Source organism: Oncorhynchus tshawytscha, linkage group LG18 (assembly GCF_018296145.1).
Source record: "Oncorhynchus tshawytscha isolate Ot180627B linkage group LG18, Otsh_v2.0, whole genome shotgun sequence".
NCBI classification, from domain to species: Eukaryota; Metazoa; Chordata; class Actinopteri; order Salmoniformes; family Salmonidae; genus Oncorhynchus; species Oncorhynchus tshawytscha.
Genome location: NC_056446.1, coordinates 44,809,933 through 44,829,889, shown reverse-complemented (window position 1 = coordinate 44,829,889; position 19,957 = coordinate 44,809,933).

Genomic DNA, 19,957 nt, shown 5'->3' with positions numbered 1-19,957 from the left:
CACACCGCCTCTAGCCTCCTAGCCCTTTCACACCTCCTCTAGCCTCCTAGCCCATTCACACCTCCTCTAGCCTCCTAGTCTTTTCACACCTCCTCTAGCCTCCTAGCCCATTCACACCTCCTCTAGCCTCCTAGCCCATTCACACCTCCTCTAGCCTCCTAGTCTTTTCACACCGCCTCTAGCCTCCTAGCCCTTTCACACCACCTCTAGCCTCCTAGTCTTTTCACACCGCCTCTAGCCTCCTAGTCTTTTCACACCTCCTCTAGCCTCCTAGTCTTTTCACACCGCCTCTAGCCCCCTACCTTTTCACACCGCCTCTAGCCTCCTAGCCCTTTCACACCGCCTCTAGCCTCCTAGCCCTTTCACACCGCCTCTAGCCTCCTAGTCTTTCACACCTCCTCTAGCCTCCTAGCCCTTTCACACCGCCTCTAGCCTCCTAGCCCTTTCACACCGCCTCTAGCCTCCTAGCCCTTTCACACCGCCTCTAGCCTCCTAGCCCTTTCACACCGCCTCTAGCCTCCTAGCCCTTTCACACCTCCTCTAGCCTCCTAGTCTTTTCACACCTCCTCTAGCCTCCTAGTCTTTTCACACCGTCTCTAGCCTCCTAGTCTTTTCACACCGCCTCTAGCCTCCTAGTCTTTTCACACCTCCTCTAGCCTCCTAGCCCATTCACACCTCCTCTAGCCTCCTAGCCCATTCACACCTCCTCTAGCCTCCTAGTCTTTTCACACCTCCTCTAACCTCCTAGCCCATTCACACCTCCTCTAGCCTCCTAGCACATTCACACCTCCTCTAGCCTCCTAGTCTTTTCACACCGCCTCTAGCCTCCTAGCCCTTTCACACCGCCTCTAGCCTCCTAGTCTTTTCACACCTCCTCTAGCCTCCTAGCCCATTCACACCTCCTCTAGCCTCCTAGTCTTTTCACACCTCCTCTAGCCTCCTAGCCCATTCACACCTCCTCTAGCCTCCTAGTCTTTTCACACCGCCTCTAGCCTCCTAGCCCATTCACACCTCCTCTAGCCTCCTAGCACATTCACACCTCCTCTAGCCTCCTAGTCTTTTCACACCGCCTCTAGCCTCCTAGCCCTTTCACACCTCCTCTAGCCTCCTAGCCCATTCACACCTCCTCTAGCCTCCTAGTCTTTTCACACCTCCTCTAGCCTCCTAGCCCATTCACACCTCCTCTAGCCTCCTAGCCCATTCACACCTCCTCTAGCCTCCTAGTCTTTTCACACCGCCTCTAGCCTCCTAGCCCTTTCACACCGCCTCTAGCCTCCTAGTCTTTTCACACCGCCTCTAGCCTCCTAGTCTTTTCACACCGCCTCTAGCCTCCTAGTCTTTTCACACCGCCTCTAGCCTCCTAGTCTTTTCACACCGCCTCTAGCCTCCTAGCCCTTTCACACCGCCTCTAGCCTCCTAGTCTTTTCACACCGCCTCTAGCCTCCTAGTCTTTTCACACCTCCTCTAGCCTCCTAGTCTTTTCACACCGCCTCTAGCCCCCTACCTTTTCACACCGCCTCTAGCCTCCTAGCCCTTTCACACCGCCTCTAGCGTCCTAGCCCTTTCACACCGCCTCTAGCCTCCTAGTCTTTTCACACCTCCTCTAGCCTCCTAGCCCTTTCACACCGCCTCTAGCCTCCTAGCCCTTTCACACCGCCTCTAGCCTCCTAGCCCTTTCACACCGCCTCTAGCCTCCTAGCCCTTTCACACCGCCTCTAGCCTCCTAGCCCTTTCACACCTCCTCTAGCCTCCTAGTCTTTTCACACCTCCTCTAGCCTCCTAGTCTTTTCAGACCGTCTTTAGCCTCCTAGTCTTTTCACACCGCCTCTAGCCTCCTAGTCTTTTCACACCTCCTCTAGCCTCCTAGCCCATTCACTTTGTTGACTGATGTTTCCCCTCAAAAGCAACTTCCAATGTCCCTAAGCAATACGCTTTCCGGTCCCATTCGGGTTGATACTTAATTTTTTTAATTTGAACATTTATTTAACTAGACAAGTCAGTTTAAATCAAATTCTTATTTACAATGACGGTCTACCCCGGCCAAACCCAGTTTACCCCCTGGCCAATTGTGCACAGCCCTATGGGTGTCGGCCAGATGTGACGCACCCTGGATTCAAACCAGGGTCTGTAGTGACGCTTCTTGCACTGAGATGCAGTGCCTCAGACCACTGCGCCACTCTGCAGAGCAAATATCATTACCAACAAAGACGTGTTGCCCAAACGTCCCTTCCACTAAAATGTGTAAAATGCTAACACCATGTCTTTCCAGGAGACGTGCAGCAAATCTTCTGCAAGAGGACCAAACGGTTGGTGGATAGGAAACCCTACACCACTTTAAGGGGGAGTCTTATCCAGCTGGCCGTTCACCGTAGACAGAACAAGCCCTTCGCCATGAGCACAAAGAGTCTCATTTTCCCCAGCTCACCATCGCCATGAGCACAGAGTCTCAGTTTCCCCAGCTCACCATCGCCATGAGCACAGAGAGTCTCAGTTTCCCCAGCTCACCATCGCCATGAGCACAGATATTCTCAGTTTCCCCAGCTCCCCATCGCCATGAGCACAGAGAGTCTCAGTTTCCCCAGCTCACCATCGCCATGAGCACAGAGAGTCTCAGTTTCCCCAGCTCACCATCGCCATGAGCACAGAGATTCTCAGTTTCCCCAGCTCACCATCGCCATGAGCACAGAGAGTCTCAGTTTCCCCAGCTCACCATCGCCATGAGCACAGAGAGTCTCAGTTTCCCCAGCTCACCATCACCATGAGCACAGCTCACCATCACCATGAGAGTCTCAGTTTCCCCAGCTCACCATCGCCAGTGTACCAAAGTCAGATAAAGGACTATGGCTGTGTTTACACAGACAGCCTAATTCTGATATTTTTAGATTAGGGTTGGAGTTAAAACCTACAGGAGGGTCTCTCTCCTGGAACAGGGTTGGAACAGGGTTGGAGTTAAAACCTACAGGAGGGTCTCTCTCCAGGAACAGGGTTGGAGTTAAAACCTACAGGAGGGTAGCTCTCTAGGAACAGGGTTGGAGTTAAAACCTACAGGAGGGTCTCTCTCCAGGAACAGGGTTGGAACAGGGTTGGAACAGTTAAAACCTACAGGAGGGTCTCTCTCCAGGAACAGGGTTGGAGTTAAAACCTACAGGAGTGTCTCTCTCAGGAACAGGGTTGGAGTTAAAACCTACAGGAGGGTTTCTCTCCAGGAACAGGGTTGGAGTTAAAACCTACAGGAGGGTATCTCTCCAGGAACAGGGTTGGAGTTAAAACCTACAGGAGGGTCTCTCTCCAGGAACAGGGTTGGAGTTAAAACCTACAGGAGGGTATCTCCAGGAACAGGGTTGGAGTTAAAACCTACAGGAGGGTCTCTCTCCAGGAACTGGGTTGGAGTTAAAACCTACAGGAGGGTCTCTCTCCAGGAACAGGGTTGGAGTTAAAACCTACAGGAGGGTATCTCCAGGAACAGGGTTGGAGTTAAAACCTACAGGAGGGTATCTCTCCAGGAACAGGGTTGGAGTTAAAACCTACAGGAGGGTCTCTCCAGGAACAGGGTTGGAGTTAAAACCTACAGGAGGGTATCTCCAGGAACAGGGTTGGAGTTAAAACCTACAGGAGGGTCTCTCCAGGAACAGGGTTGGAGTTAAAACCTACAGGAGGGTCTCTCCCAGGAACAGGGTTGGAGTTAAAACCTACAGGAGGGTCTCTCTCCAGGAACAGGGTTGGAGTTAAAACCTACAGGAGGGTATCTCTCCAGGAACAGGGTTGGAGTTAAAACCTACAGGAGGGTCTCTCTCCAGGAACAGGGTTGGAGTTAAAACCTACAGGAGGGTCTCTCTCCAGGAACAGGGTTGGAGTTAAAACCTACAGGAGGGTCTCTCTCCAGGAACAGGGTTGGAGAGCCCTGATGGAGAAGAACCACCATAAAATAAATATGGATGTTTTTCTTATCAATCCTCGAAATTTGTCCAGCCTTTATGGATTCACAGAATAAATGTATATAATCTGTACAGGGCTCTGTGGCATCAAACAAAGGCTAGACATTCAGATGTCCACAGAATGTTTATTTATCAATATCTAAATACATGGAAGTGTTTGCTAACTCAGGAGAACTAGAATTCAATAACAGTGTTATACGGTAAAAGTAACATACAAAATAATAGTATCAAGTGTAGGTCAGTTCAGTGTGTCGGAGAGTGTCTCAGGTGTAGAGACACACAAGTGCAGAGAAATGTAATTACAAACTGTTACACCAGATAATGTGATTTACCCAAAGAGTTTTTGCTGACATCTTGTCTATTTCAAGTCTTCTCTCATTGATGGAGACGGGTGGGTGTCCATACCAAAGTACTGCTCGTCATGGTAACAGAGACAGGTGTCCACACCAAAGTACTGCTCATCATGGTAACAGAGACAGGTGTCCACACCAAAGTACTGCTCGTCATGGTAACAGAGACAGGTGTCCACACCAAAGTACTGCTCATCATGGTAACAGAGACCTGGTAGGTGTCCACACCACAGTACTGCTCGTCATGGTAACAGAGACAGGTAGGTGTCCACACCAAAGTGCTGCTCGTCATGGTAACAGAGACAGGTAGGTGTCCACACCAAAGTACTGCTCGTCATGGTAACAGAGACAGGTAGGTGTCCACACCAAAGTACTGCTCGTCATGGTAACAGAGACAGGTAGGTGGGTGTCCACACCAAAGTACTGCTCGTCATGGTAACAGAGACAGGTAGGTATCCACACCAAAGTACTGCTCGTCATGGTAACAGAGACAGGTAGGTGTCCACACCAAAGTGCTGCTCGTCATGGTAACAAAGACAGGTAGGTGTCCACACCAAAGTACTGCTCGTCATGGTAACAGAGACAGGTAGGTGGGTGTCCACACTAAAGTACTGCTCGTCATGGTAACAGAGACAGGTAGGTGTCCACACCAAAGTACTGCTCGTCATGGTAACAGAGACAGGTAGGTGTCCACACCAAAGTACTGCTCGTCATGGTAACAGAGACCTGTCTCCATCCATGAGTGAGAAGACCTGAAATAGACACGATGGCTGAAGTACTGCATGGTGGCTGAAGTACTGCATGGTGGCTGAAGTACTGCATGGTGGCTGAAGTACTGCATGGTGGCTGAAGTACTGCATGGTGGCTGAAGTACTGCATGGTGGCTGAAGTACTGCATGGTGGCTGAAGTACTGCACGGTGGCTGAAGTACTGCACGGTGGCTGAAGTACTGCACGGTGGCTGAAGTACTGCATGGTGGCTGAAGTACTGCATGGTGGCTGAAGTACTGCATGGTGGCTGAAGTACTGCACGGTGGCTGAAGTACTGCACGGTGGCTGAAGTACTGCACGGTGGCTGAAGTACTGCACGGTGGCTGAAGTACTGCACGGTGGCTGAAGTACTGCACGGTGGCTGAAGTACTGCACGGTGGCTGAAGTACTGCACGGTGGCTGAAGTACTGCACGGTGGCTGAAGTACTGCATGGTGGCTGAAGTACTGCATGGTGGATTAGTTTATGGAGCAAAAAAAGTCAACATATTCAGACCAACTGGCAACTGGACACCGATATTTTATGAGATTCCTGTTTCCCCGAACTCGAGGACAAAGATGACATCGTTAATTAAGTTCACTCATCAGGCTTGGTTCTGTTTTCTTGTCTAGTCTCTTCTTTATATCTCTCCATGTTCGTTATTATGAAACTCACCAACTGCTTCCTGCTTCCTGACTCCCTGCGTCTCCGTTACAGAATAGCCTCAACAAACGGAAACAGCATATAATTAAGACATCTCCCAAATGGTCGGCGAACAGTGACACCTACCTCGACCAACACCACGACTAGCTGGCGCAACTGGGGACGGCTTTGAATGAGGTTCCTCAACGCTTTTACCCAAGGGGCATCACCTCCAATTAGCTGAGGATTCTCTACCACCAGTCGACCCAGCGAGCCAGCACCCCAGCCCAGCGAGCCAGCACCCCAGCCCATCCAGCAGTCCGCCCTGGTCAGTGATTCCCGATTGTCCCCCGGACAAATATGAAGAGAATCCATCTAAATGCCTTTGCTTCCTCCTCCACTATTTCACCCATCAGATGGGAGCCCCCACCACGAGAGGTCCAAGGATCACCACTTTATTTCAAGAATGTGAAATGTCAGAACTATAGTAAAGAGAATGATTTATTTCAGCTCTTATTTCTTTCATCACATTCTCAGTGGGTCAGAAGTTTACATACACTCAATTAGTATTTGGTACAATTGCCTTTAAATTGTTTAACTTGGGTATAACGTTTCAGGTAGACTTCCACATGCTTCCCACAATAAGTTGGGTGAATTTTGGCCCATTCCTCCTGACAGAGCTGGTGTAACAGAGTCCGGTTTGTAGGCCTCCTTGCTCGCACACGCTTTTTCAGTTCTGCCCACAAATTTTCTATAGGATTGAGGTCAGGGCTTTGTGATGGCCACTCCAATACCATGGCTTTGTTGTCCTTAAGCCATTTTGCCACAAATTTGGAAGTATGCTTGGGGTCATTGTCCATTTGGAAGACCCATTTGTGACCGAGCTTGAGCTTCCTGACTGATGTCTTGAGATGTTTATACACACTACCACTCAAAAGTTTGGGGTCACTTAGAAATGTCCTTGTTTTTTAAAGACAAGCACATTTTTTTGTCCATTAAAATAACATCAAATTGATCAGAAATACAGTGTAGACATTGTTAATGTTGTAAATGACTATTGTAGCTGGAAACGGCTGTTTTTTTAATGGAATATCCACATAGCCAGGGCTTGAGGAGGGCGGTCACCTGTGTTTGTGAGGCAGAGAACCCAAGTTCACGCCTGGTATGGGCAAAATCAGGAAGTGGAACACGCTAAGAAACCCTGAAAAAGCTGCGTCACCCCAATAGATTTATATAACAGATTTAACACCATGGACAGTTCCATATATATGTAGAGAGAAAAGATAGAGTGGGGAGCGAGAAAAGATAGAGGGGGAGAGAAAAAAAGAGAGAGGAGAGAGAGATGGGGAGGGAGAGAGAGAGAGAGAGAGAGAGAGTACAGAGAGAGAGAGAGAGCGCTAGCTGACCACCCCTCCTGGAACCAGAAAATGTTTCTTTACCTCTCTCCCTCCATCCAGCACTCCCTTTTTCTATAGCCCTGGATAAGGGTAATATCTGAAGCCTTTTCAATGTCACGCACCATCAAATATCAACCGTGTGTTTTTCCGTTTCCTTGGGAAACGCACACACACACAGCTAGAATATATAATATTATTTCGATGTGTTGTTTCACAGATGGACAGGCAGCCTAGGGCAATATTACATTATAATAATATACACTGTATAACAGCAACTATTCCTACTTAATCTATTTAGTAACTACAATCCCTTGGTGTATGTCATGTATTTTATTGTTTTCTATTTTATTATTTTTTAATGTATTTTAATGTATTCCATTGTATTGTATTGTAGTGTAATGTAGTGTAGTGTAGTGTAGTGTAGTGTAGTGTAGTGTAGTGTAGTGTAGTGTAGTGTATTGTAATGTATTGTATTGTATTGTATTGTATTGTATTGTAGTGTAGTGTAGTGTAGTGTAGTGTAGTGTATTCCATTGTATTGTAGTGTAGTGTAGTGTAGTGTAGTGTAGTGTAGTGTATTGTAGTGTAGTGTAGTGTAGTGTTGTATTGTAGTGTAGTGTAGTGTAGTGTAGTGTATTGTAGTGTATGTATTGTAGTTGTAGTGTAGTGTAGTGTAGTGTAGTGTAGTGTAGTGTAGTAGTGTAGGGTATTGTTGTAGTGTATTGTGTATTGTATTGTAGTGTAGTGTAGTGTATTGTATTGTAGTGTAGTGTAGTGTAGTGTAGTGTAATGTATGTAATGTATTGTAATGTATTGTATTGTATTGTATTGTATTGTATTGTATTGTAATGTATTGTAATGTATTGTATTGTATTTTAATGTATTGTATTGTAATGTATTGTAATGTATTGTATTGTAATGTATTGTAATGTATTGTATTGTAATGTATTGTATTGTAATGTAGTGTAGTGTAGTGTATTGTATTGTATTGTATTGTATTGTAATGTATTGTATTGTATTGTATTGTATTGTAGTGTAGTATATTGTAGTGTAGTGTAGGGTATTGTGTTGTAGCTTATTGTATTGTATTGTATTGTATTGTAATGTATTGTATTGTAATGTATTGTATTGTATTGTAATGTATTGTATTGTATTGTAATGTATTGTATTGTATTGTGTATTGTATTGTATTGTATTGTATTGTATTGTATTGTAATGTATTGTATTGTATTGTAATGTATTGTATTGTATTGTAATGTATTGTATTGTATTGTAATGTATTGTATTGTATTGTAATGTATTGTATTGTAATGTATTGTAATGTATTGTATTGTAATGTATTGTAATGTATTGTAATGTATTGTAATGTAATGTATTGTATTGTATTGTAATGTAGTGTAGTGTAGTGTAGTGTAGTGTAGTGTAGTGTAGTGTATTGTATTGTATTGTATTGTATTGTATTGTATTGTAATGTATTGTATTGTATTGTAATGTATTGTATTGTAATGTATTGTATTGTATTGTAATGTATTGTAATGTATTGTAATGTATTGTAATGTAATGTATTGTATTGTATTTTAATGTATTGTATTTTAATGTATTGTATTTCAATGTATTGTATTGTTCTGTATTGTATTGCATTGTAATATATAGTTTTATATTGTATTATTTTGTATTGTATAGTTTTATATTGTAATGTATTGCAATGTATTATTTTATATTGTATTATTTTGTATTGTATTGTTTTATTGTAATGTGTATTGTATATTGTACAGTGTTGTTTGTATGTATGTATTGTTTTAAATAATGTAACGTGCTTCTACACCTGCATTGTTTTTGGGGTTTTAGGCTGGGTTTCTGTTTGAATATCAGCTGATGTACAAAGTATTTAAATTTGATTTGATTTGATTAATGTAGCAGGTCATATTTAGTACAGTAAGTCCCTTGGTGTATGATTGTAGCCTATTGTAGCAGCACCTTAGCAAGGTAATATAATATTGTAGAGGTTCGTAAACGGGTCAGAGTCAGGCAGATACAGAACGCCAGGCAGGTTCAGGGTCAGGCCAGGCAGAATGGTCAGAACCGGGTAAAAAAGGGAACAGAACTTGAGAAGGCAGGAGATGGGAAAACATGCTGGTAAGTCCTGACAACACAAGACAAACTGCCAACAGACAAACAGAGAACACAGGTATAAATACATTGGGGATAATGAGGAAGATGGGAGACACCTGGAGGGGGTGAAGACAAGCAAAAAGACAGGTGAAACAGATCAGTGTGACAGTAGCAGCATGTTAGTGGGGTAATATAATATATAAATAAATGTTACTGTAATGATATACTATAGTAGTAGCATGTTAGTGAGGTAATATACTATAGTATTATAGCATGTTAGTATAATATAATATAATATAATATAGCAGCATGTTACTGTGATATATAATATAGTAGTAGCATGTTAGTGAGGTAATATAATATAGTAGCAGCATGTTAGTGAGGTAATATAATATAATAGCAGCATGTTAGTGAGGTAATATAATATAGTAGCAGCATGTTAGTGAGGTAATATAATATAATAGCAGCATGTTAGTGAGGTAATATAATATAGTAGTAGCATGTTAGTGAGGTAATATAATATAGTAGTAGCATGTTAGTGAGGTAATATAATATAGTAGTAGCATGTTAGTGAGGTAATATAATATAGTAGTAGCATGTTAGTGAGGTAATATAATATAGTAGTAGCATGTTAGTGAGGTAATATAATATAGTAGCAGCATGTTAGTGAGGTAATATAATATAGTAGTAGCATGTTAGTGAGGTAATATAATATTGGCTTCCATGTCCCTATAACAAGGACATAATATAGTAGTAGCATGTTAGTGAGGTAATATAATATTTAGTAGCATGTTACAGGTAATATAATATAGTAGTAGCATGTTGTCTAGGTAATATAATATTCCTCCATGTTAGTGAGGTAACATAATAGCAGCATGTTGACTGAGTAATATAATATAGTAGTAGCATGTTAGTGACAATATAACACCTCTGTCTGTTAGTGATTCTAATATAATATAGTAGTAGCATGTTAATGAGGTAATATAATATTGTAGTAGCATGTTAGTGAGGTAATATAATAGCAGCATGTTATCAGGTAATATAATATAGTAGTAGCATGTTAGTGAGGTAATATAATATAGTAGCAGCATGTTAGTGAGGTAATATAATATAGTTCATGTTAGTGAGGTAAATAATATAGTAGCCAGCATGTTAGTGAGGTAATATAACATAGTAGCAGCATGTTAGTGAGGTAATATAATATAGTTGCAGCATGTTAGTGAGGTAATATAATAGCAGCATGTTAGTGAGGTAATATAATATAGTAGCAGCATGTTAGTGAGGCCCATAATATAGTAGTAGCATGTTAGTGAATGAATATAGTAGTAGCATGTTAGTGAGGTAATATAATATAGTAGTAGCATGTTAGGAGGTAATATAATATAGTAGTAGCATGTTAGTGAGGAAATATAATATAGTAGTAGCATGTGAGGCGAGATAATATAATATAGAGCAGCATGTTAGTGAGGTAATATAATATAGTAGTAGCATGTTAGTGGGGAAATATAATATAGTAGTAGCATGTTAGTGAGATAATATAATATAGTAGCAGCATGTTAGTGAGGTAATATAATATAGTAGCAGCATGTTTCTTAGCCTCTCTGTCAGGCTTCCTCCTCCCTAAACAACGGATATATAACAATTCCCTGTCTGTCTAGTATTCTTCATTCCTCCAACAACAGCAACAATTACACCTCTGTCTGTCTAGTGTTCTTCATTCCTCCAACAACAGCAACAATCACACCTCTGTCTGTCTAGTGTTCTTCCCCCAACAACAGCAACAATTAACCTCTGTCTGTCTAGTGTTAATCATTCCTCCAACAACAGCATTACACCTCTGTCTGTCTAGTATTCTTCTTCTCCAACAACAGCAACAATTACACCTCTGTCTGTCTAGTGTTCTTCATTCCTCCAACAACAGCAACAATCACACCTCTGTCTGTCTAGTGTTCTTCTTTCCTCCGACAACAGCAACAATCACACCTCTGTCTGTCTGTTCTTCATTCCTCCAACAACAGCAAATAATTACACCTCTGTCTGTCTAGTGTCATTCCTCCAACAACAGCAACAATTACACCTCTGTCTGTCTAGTGTTCTTCATTCCTCCAACAACAGCAACAATCACACCTCTGTCTGTCTAGTGTTCTTCATTCCTCCGACAACAGCTCAATAACTCTGTCTGTCTAGTGTTCTTCATTCCTCCGACAACAGATCATTACACCTCTGTCTGTCTAGTATTCTTCATTCCTCCAACAACAGCAACAATTACACCTCTGTCTGTCTGTGATTCTTCATTCCTCCAACAACAGCCGATCACACCTCTGTCTGTCTAGTGTTCTTCATTCCCCACAGTAACATATCTACCCTCTTCTGTCTAGTGTTCTTCATTCCTCCAACACCAACAATCCCTCTCTCTCTTTCCTTCCCCTCCCTACAACAGCAACAATCACACCTCTGTCTGTCTAGTGTTCTTCATTCCTCCGACAACAAAACCACGCCACCGTAAAGACCGCAAAAAAAGTATACAGAGCCAAGGGTGAAAGCAACGTTGCTGTGTATGGGTAGTTTACCTGAAGTGTGTAGGGCCCTTAACGAATCCCAATCACCACGCGTTGCTCTGCGCCCACGCTATGGAGGCTGGCTTGATGACGTTAGTATCATTTCTGATTGGCCGAGCAGGGACAGGAAAGTGCCCCTCCAATGGGCTGCGTCAAAGGGCAGATGTTGCGGCTGAAGGCGGAGCTCTCCGAGTTACCAAAGACGCGAGGTTGAGAAAACACTAGTAAAGCACCAGGGCTGCGGGAGTACAGAGGGGAAGAAGAGAGAGAACGAACGGAGAAATAGAAAAGAGAGGGACAGGGAGGGAGTAAAAGACCTGGAGCCCGTATACTGATGGAACAACAGGATATTCTGTTCCCTAATTTTGCTTCTATTACTCCGGTGTTTTAATCCCTGGTGCATTATGGCCTCTAAATTAGCCTTTATTTTTTCCCCCCACGGTGCATCCAAACTGATCAAGGATAATACATCTGAAGCATTCAGTCGGCGCGCACTTCTCTTCTCCGTGGAAGACTGGAGATTTCACCTCCCTCTCTCTCTGTCTCTCTCTTTCTCTCTCTCTCTTTCTCTCTCTCTTTCTTTCTCTCTCTCTCTCTCTATCCAGCGCTGCTATTTTATCATTCAGTCCACCAGAGGGTATGATTAGCTAAAGGCATGTGATGAGAGCCACGGACTAAATCATTGATTGCTTTCTCGTCTTTCAAGCGAACTGGGCTCAATAACTCGAGTGTGTTGATCATTTATGATCATCTATGTGGCTGTTGACTGTTACATGAATGTACTGGATACTGCTGTGATTCTGTGTAGCTGAAAGCCGACCGGAGTTGTGTACTGGAGCCTTTGTCTGTTCTTTCCCACAGTAACATATCTGTCCCCTTTCTCCCCCTCTCTCTCCTTCCACCCTCCCTCTCTCTCTCCTTCCCTCCCTACCCCAGACACCGTATTCCATGCCTCTCCTCTGTCGGGGCCTCGTCATTGATGGGCAACCACTTGGACCGTATCACCCATCTCAGCTACAGCGAGCTGCCAACCGGCGATCCGTCCGGAGTGGAGAAAGAGGAGCTCAGGGTCGGCGGGGCTTACTTCTTCTCCGACGAAGAGGAAGAGGTGGATATTACTTATTTGTATCATTTAGTGTTGTCTGTCTTGTGTGTATTCCATCGGGGACCACGTTGGAAACAAATTGGCATCGCTTTAACCCTCAAGCTACCAACATATTGTAACACACATTATTTACCAACTGGGGTCAATTTGACCACAAGAATAAACTATTAGGGGAAGAAAAGAAAACAATTATAGTAAATTATCTATGTATATCTTATTAATTAGGATATTCTGTCAAAATAATTTTAGGGTAAATAATAATTGTGTAATAATCATGGGGTAAAAACCACTGCATTTTAAAGGGGCATGTACACCAACATTTGAAATGTACTTCATTTTACTGTCAAGAAAAGCCATTAAAACAGACAGCATTCACTGTTAGTGAAACAATCAAGTGGTAGGGGTTATGGCATCGTTCTCTGATTTACCCAACAGACAGCATTTACATCACTGTTAGTGAAACAATCAGAGTGGTAGGGGTTATGTGGCATCGTTCTCTGATTTACCCAACATTTACATCACTGTTAGTGAAACAATCAGAGTGGTAGGGGTTATGGCATCGTTCTCTGATTTACCCAACAGACAGCATTTACATCACTGTTAGTGAAACAATCAGAGTGGTAGGGGTTATGGCATCGTTCTCTGATTTACCCAACAGACAGCATTTACATCACTGTTAGTGAAACAATCAGAGTGGTAGGGGTTATGGCATCGTTCTCTGATTTACCCAACAGACAGCATTTACATCAATCTGTTTAGTGAAACAACAGACAGCATTTACATCACTGTTAGTGGAGTAGGGGTTATGGCATCGTTCTCTGATTTACCCAACAGACAGCATTTACATCACTGTTGAAACAATCAGTGAAACAATCAGAGTGGTAGGGGTTATGGCATCGTTCTCTGATTTACCCAACAGACAGCATTTACATCACTGTTAGTGAAACAATCAGAGTGGTAGGGGTTATGGCATCGTTCTCTGATTTACCCAACAGACAGCATTTACATCACTGTTAGTGAAACAATCAGAGTGGTAGGGGTTATGGCATCGTTCTCTGATTTACCCAACAGACAGCATTTACATCACTGTTAGTGAAACAATCAGAGTGGTAGGGGTTATGGCATCGTTCTCTGATTTACCCAACAGACAGCATTTACATCACTGTTAGTGAAACAATCAGAGCGGTAGGGGTTATGGCAGCATTTTCCACAAAGGTCCACATCTTGTAAGTCACTTCGATCCAAAGGTCCACATCTTGTAAGTCACTTCTGAACCAAATGTCCACATCTTGTAAATCACTTCGATCCAAAGGTCCACATCTTGTAAGTCACTTCTGAACCAAATGTCCACATCTTGTAAATCACTTCGATCCAAAGGTCCACATCTTGTAAATCACTTCGATCCAAAGGTCCACATCTTGTAAGTCACTTCTGAACCAAATGTCCACATCTTGTAAATCACATCCAAGGTCCACATCTTGTAAATCACTTGATCCAAAGGTCCACATCTTGTAAGTCAATTCAATCCAAAGGTCCATATCTTGTAAGTCAATTCAATCCAAATGATATGTCACCCTATTATCATAACAAGTTGCACATATATAATATCGGCGGATATTTTTGCAAATCTGGTATTTCTAACACATTGTCCTATTTTTCTGAGAATACACACCAATACAGCACTATGTCAATTCAGAGGAAGCTGGTTTCTGGACTACAGTTCTACCAAGTGTTCCTACCACTGACAGACTTGTATGAGCTGCATATATCTAAGGTGATTTAGATGTGTACACAGTCATACCTAGTTATAACTTATGTACGCGCCCATGTTTATCTATGTATGACAAATTGAGCTCCCGAGTGGCGCAGCGGTCTAAGGCACTGCATCTCAGTGCTAGAGGCATCACTACAGACACCCTGGTTCGATCCCGGGCTGTATCACAACCGGCCGTGAGGGTGGCGGCACAGTTGGCCCAGCGTCGTCCGGGTTACGGGGGGGTTTATGCCGGGATAGGCCGTCATTGTAAATAAGAATTGGTTCTTAACTGACTTGCCTGGTTCAATAAAGGTTAAATAAAAACATTTATAAATAAATAAAGGTATAAATAAAATATATAAAGGTGTTCCATCTCTCCAGATGTGTCATGTCCAGACCTTAGTATTCTTTATTTTCTTTATTAGTTTGGTCAGGGTGTGACAAGGGGTGGTCTGTTGTGTTTTTGTCCTGTCTAGGGTTTTTGCCCTGTCTAGGGTTTTTGTATGTTTATAGGGTTGTTTCACTAGTCTAGGTGTTTTGTATGTCTATGGTTGCCAAGATTGGTTCTCAATTAGAGGCAGCTGTTTATGGTTGTCTCTGATTGGGAACCATATTTAGGCAGCCATATTCCTTGGGTAATTTGTGGGTGATTGTCTATGTGTTAGTTGCCTGTGTCTGCACTTATCATATATAGCGTCACGTTCAGTTTGTTGTTTTGTAAGTTTGTTTGAGTGTTCTTCGTTTCGTTAAATAAGAAGATGTATTCATCTCACGCTGCACCTTGGTCTCATCCACAACAACGAACGTGACAAGATGATCTGTCTATCTGGTCAAAATCCCTGATACTTGGCCCCCCCTTCCACCCTCTGAGGATATCTATAGCTTCATATTACTTCTCCGGACAAACCTGGTTTCAAATACTTTATTATATTTGGCCGAGAAGAACTACTTTTCAGAGAATACACACCAATTAATCAAATCAAATTTGATTGGTCACGTACACATTTTTGCAGATGTTTTTTGCGGGTGTAGAGAAATGCTTGTGTTCCTAGCTCCAACAGTGTAGTAGTATCTAACTAAATCAAATCAAATGTATTTATATAGCCCTTCGTACATCAGCTGATATCTCAAAGTGCTGTACAGAAAACCCAGCCTAAAACCCCAAACAGCAAGCAATGCAGGTGTAGAAGCACGGTGGCTAGGAAAACTCCTAGAAAGGCCAAAACCTAGGAAGAAACCTAGAGAGGAACCAGGCTGTGGGGTGGCCAGTCCTCTTCTGGCTGTGCCGGGTGGAGATTATAACAGAACATGGCCAAGATGTTCAAATGTTCATAAATTACCAGCATGGTCCAATAATAATAAGGCAGAACAGTTGAAACTGGAGCAGCAGCACGGCCAGGTGGACTGGGGACAGCAAGTAGTCATCATGTCAGGTAGTCCTGGGGCATGTTCCTAGGGCTCAGGTCCTCCGAGAGAGAGAAAGAAAGAGAGAATTAGAGAGAGCACACTTAAATTCACATAGGACACCGAATAGGACAGGAGAAGTACTCCAGATATAACAAACTGACCCTAGCCCCCGACACATAAACTACTGCAGCATAAATACTGGAGGCTGAGACAGGAGGGGTCAGGAGACACTGTGGCCCCATCCGAGGACACCCCGGACAGGGCCAAACAGGAAGGATATAACCCCACCCACTTTGCCAAAGCACAGCCCCCCACACCACTAGAGGAATATCTTCAACCACCAACTTACCATCCTGAGACAAGGCTGAGTATAGCCCACAAAGATCTCCGCCACGGCACAACCCAAGGGGGCGCCAACCCAGACAGGAAGATCACATCAGTGACTCAACCCACTCTAGTGACGCACCCTCCCAGGGACGGCATGGAAAAGCCCCAGTAATCCAGTGACTCAGCCCCTGTAATAGGGTTAGAGGCAGAGAATCCCAGTGGGAAGAGGGGAACTGGCCAGGCAGAGACAGCAAGGGCGGTTCGTTGCTCCAGAGCCTTTCCGTTCACCTTCCCACTCCTGGGCCAGACTACACTCAATCATATGACCCACTGAAGAGATGAGTCTTAGTAAAGACTTAAAGGTTGAGACCGAGTTTGCGTCTCTGACATGGGTAGGCAGACCGTTCCATAAAAATGGAGCTCTATAGGAGAAAGCCCTGCCTCCAGCTGTTTGCTTAGAAATTCTAGGGACAATTCTAGGGACAATTAGGAGGCCTGCGTCTTGTGACCGTAGTGTACGTGTAGGTATGTACGGCTGGACCAAATCAGAGAGATAGGTAGGAGCAAGCCCATGTAATGCTTTGTAGGTTAGCAGTAAAACCTTGAAATCAGCCCTTGCTTTGACAGGTAGCCAGTGTAGGGAGGCTAGCACTGGAGTAATATGATCAAATTTTGGGGTTCTAGTCAGGATTCTAGCAGCCGTATTTAGCACTAACTGAAGTTTATTTAGTGCTTTATCCGGGTAGCCGGAAAGTAGAGCATTGCAGTAGTCTAACCTAGAAGTGACAAAAGCATGGATACATTTTTATGCATCATTTTTGGACAGAAAGTTTTGTCTGAGTTTAATAATAGAACGTTTGCAGCCATCCAATTCCTTATGTCTGAAACACAGGCTTCTAGCGAGGGCAATTTTGGGGCTTCACCATGTTTCATTGAAATGTACAGCTGTGTGTCATCTGCATAGCAGTGAAAGTTAACATTATGTTTTCGAATGACATCCCCAAGAGGTAAAATATATAGTGAAAACAATAGTGGTTCGAAAACGGAACCTTGAGGAACACCGAAATCTACAGTTGATTTGTCAGAGGACAAACCATTCACAGAGACAAACTGATATCTTTCCGACAGATAAGATCTAAACCAGGCCAGAACTTGTCCGTGTAGACCAATTTGGGTTTCCAATCTCTCCAAAAGAATGTGGTGATCGATGGTATCAAAAGCAGCACTAAGGTCTAGGAGCACGAGGACAGATGCAGAGCCTCGGTCTGATGCCATTAAAAGGTCATTTACCACCTTCACAAGTGCAGTCTCAGTGCTATGATGGGGTCTAAAACCAGACTGAAGCATTTCGTATACATTGTTTGTCTTCAGGAAGGCAGCGAGTTGCTGTGCAACAGCCTTTTCAAAAAAAATTGAGAGGAATGGAAGATTCAATATAGGCAGATAGTTTTTATATTTTCTGGGTCAAGGTTTGGCTTTTTCAAGAGAGGCTTTATTACTGCCACTTTTAGTGAGTTTGGTACACATCCGGTGGATAGAGAGCCGTTTATTATGTTCAACATAGGAGGGCCAAGCACAGGAAGCAGCTCTTTCAGTAGTTTAGTTGGAATAGGGTCCAGTATGCAGCTTGAAGGTTTAGAGGCCATGATTATTTTCATCATTGTGTCAAGAGATATAGTACTAAAACACTTGAGTGTCTCTCTTGATCCTAGGTCCTGGCAGAGTTGTGCAGACTCAGGACAAATGCTTGTGTTTCTAGCTCCAACAGTGCAGTAGTATCTAACTAAATGCTTGTGTTCCTAGCTCCAACAGTACAGTAATATCTAACTAAATGCTTGTGTTCCTAGCTCCAACAGTGCAGTAGTATCTAACTAAATGCTTGTGTTCCTAGCTCCAACAGTGCAGTAGTATCTAACTAAATGCTTGTGTTTCTAGCTCCAACAGCGCAGTAGCATCTAACTAAATGCTTGTGTTCCTAGCTCCAACAGTAATACCTAGCTAAATGCTTGTGTTCCTAGCTCCAACAGTAATACCTACCTAAATGCTTGTGTTCCTAGCTCCAACAGTAATACCTACCTAAATGCTTGTGTTCCTACTGTAGCTCAACAGTGCAGTAGTATCTAACTAAATGCTTGTGTTCCTAGCTCCAACAGTAATACCTAACTAAATGCTAGTGTTCCTAGCTCCAACAGTAATACCTACCTAAATGCTAGTGTTCCTAGATCCAACAGTAATACCTACCTAAATGCTTGTGTTCCTAGCTCCAACAGTAATACCTACCTAAATGCTAGTGTTCCTAGTTCCAACAGTAATACCTACCTAAATGCTAGTGTTCCTAGCTCCAACAGTAATACCTACCTAAATGCTAGTGTTCCTAGCTCCAACAGTAATACCTACCTAAAATGCTTGTGTTCCTAGCTCCAACAGTAATACCTACCTAAATGCTAGTGTTCCTAGCTCCAACAGTAATACCTACCTAAATGCTAGTGTTCCTAGCTCCAACAGTACAGTAATACCTACCTAAATGCTTGTGTTCCTAGCTCCAACAGTACAGTAATATCTAACAATTCACAACAATACACACATCTAAAAGTAAAAGAATAGAATTAAGATATTTAGAAATATGAGAAGGAGCAATGTCAGAGTTTACAAAACATTAGGAACACCTGCTCTTCCATGAAACCTGATCCCTTGTTGATGTCAATCAGTGTCGATGAAGGGGAGGAGAAAAGAAGTTAAAGTTAAAGAAGGATTGTTTTTTTAAATAAAATACATTTGTGTACTTTTTGAACCCTTTTTTTCGTGGTATTGGTAGTTACAGTCTTGTCCCATCGCTGCAAATCCCCTACGGACTCGGAGAAGGTTGAGAGCTTCCTCCGAAACACGACCCTGCCAAGCCGGTGCACCTGGACCCTACACCAATGACACTTCTCACTTCACGCGGAAGCCAGCCGCACAGACGTGTCGAAGGAACTCCCGGCTGGGCCAAACCCTCCCCTAACCCGAGACGCACGCTGGCCAAACCCTCCCTAACCCGATCGACTGGGCCAAACCCTCCCCTAACCCGAGACGACGCTGGGCCAAACCTCCCTAACCCGAGACGAGGCTGGGCCAATTGTGCGCCGCCTCATGGGTCTCCTGTTCACGGCCGGCTGTGAAACAGCCTGAGATCGAACCTAGGTCTGTAATGACGCCTTAGACCGCAGAGCCACTTTCGGGAGGAGGATTATTAAGCCTGGAGACAATTGAGATGTGGATTGTGTCATTCAGAGGGTGTGGAGCTCCATGCCCCAACGAATTGAGGCTGTTCTGAGGAGGCAAGAGAGGCCCAACTCAATATTAGAGAGGTGTTCCTAATGTTTTGTACATAATGAATTGTGTATAGACAGTATGGACAGTGATTATATAGGATGGTGTGTATAGACAGTAGTTATATAGGATTAGGCGTATATATACAGTAGTTATACAGGATGGTGTGTATGAACGGTAGTTGCTGGATGGTTATTAGCATAGACAGTATTAGTACAAGGTACAAATCTGTCGTTCTGCCCTGAACAGGCAGTTAACATATTCCTAGGCAATCATTGAAAATAAGAATTTGTTCTTAACTGACTTGCCTA